The sequence below is a fragment of the Pteropus vampyrus genome, unplaced genomic scaffold (genome assembly GCF_000151845.1).
Source record: "Pteropus vampyrus isolate Shadow unplaced genomic scaffold, Pvam_2.0 Scaffold11, whole genome shotgun sequence".
Lineage (NCBI taxonomy): Eukaryota > Metazoa > Chordata > Mammalia > Chiroptera > Pteropodidae > Pteropus > Pteropus vampyrus.
In genome coordinates, this window is record NW_011888792.1 from 3259939 (window position 1) to 3261667 (window position 1729).

Below are 1729 nucleotides of genomic sequence, written 5' to 3' on the forward strand. Positions count from 1 at the left end.
TTGGTTTATTTATGTCCTTAATGATCACGTGTCACCTGAATAACATACTTTTTTGAAGCTTTTGAAAAATCACTCTGGTGATACAGAGTCTTTTTATACATAAATGTTACCTCAGCATTGGAAATAAACATGTTTGTATATTCTTCTTTAAAAAACAGAATGAACAGTTTCCATAGTTATATAGACTATGCTGTATAAACTAGTATGTATTAACTGCACAGTCAGTATTCAAAAGTAACAGAAAGAGGATGAGAATTAAAAAAAAGTTAACAGAGTTCTAACTTAAAAATTACTGTTTAACACCTTTTATCAGCTCTTCATCCTTCAGTGATTCTCAAGCAGGGATGGCAGCACTCTTAAGGGCTGTTTGGAGTGGGTGAAGGGCCTTCAGTTGGTTGTCCCAATGACTAGTGATCACTACTGACATTTAGTGGCTGGAGGGAAGAGAGGCTAACTATTGAGCAATGCTTGGAAAGTCCAGAATAAGAAAAATTTGTCCTGCCCAAAATGTCAATAGCACCCTTTACAAAAAATCTCTGCTAAAACTAAACCTCTTCGAATAAAATATAAGGCTTTCAAGCCCTGACTCCTGCCTGGTTTTCTAATCTCATCTCTTCCAGCTTTCCCTCCCTCCTTGCCCCCTTCGATTCCTTTTTCTCTGTACCATGCTTTAACCATATCAAATTGCTGGCAATTCTCATAGAATGCCAAGAAATGTTATACCTCTCAGCTTTCATTTGGTTTAGATTATTTTCTCTGCCTAGAATATTCTTTTCATAAAGTCCCACTTATTCCTGAAGATTCAACTTAATCATCTCTTTTGTGGAGCCTTTTATGGATCACAGATTCTTCCTCCCCCCGCCCCCCCCCCGACTGTTAACTTGTAAATATCTCTCTTATAACACTTAAAACACCATACAGTATTTATTTCATGCCTAAATTCTCCAACTAGAGGTACAAGTTCCTTGGGGGCAAGAAGGGAATACTTATTCAGAATTCAACCCCGAGCATGAAGGAAAAAATATTGCTGCCATATAACAGTTACTTAACAAATGCTTGTTAGCTGTGGGGAAATAAAAGTTAAATTTGAAATTACTTTCTCCTTCTCTTGGCATTGAAAAAAGTAGAGAGAAAATTAATGCAATCATTAAAAGAAGAAAAAAAATAAGGTTTGATTTCTGCTTTCAAATTATTTACCATTTCAGTGAAAATAATGTTTGAGGCAATATTGCTGAGAGTCTAAGGAAATAAAGGCAGCAAAAGCGTGAAAGACAGAAAACCAGAAAAGAGAACAGTGCACGGAAAAGGAACCCTAGAGGCTCTTCAGAGGGTCTCCTTTGAGTATTCAGCAGAGTATCGATAAGCATATGCATGCAAAGACACTACCTGAATGAGAAAGAGCTACCGGAAAGAATAGTGTATGACATTCACACAGGGCCAGAAACACTCATCTACCCCACCCATCAGGCAGGAAAACTCATAATTGAGAGGGCATCATAGAGTACTCAGAATGGTCCTACTTAGAAAGTAAATGGTTAGTCTAGTTTAAACATGGATCTAGTCTTAACAAATCTTAAAACCAAGACCCAAAAAGATATACTATTTTCTAAGTAACTTATCAGTACCCCAAAACAAACCTCAAGAATATTTATAAATATAAAAGTATTTAACACCCCACAAGATGAAATCCATAGTGTCTGGAATCCAATTGCTAGGCATGCAAAAAAGC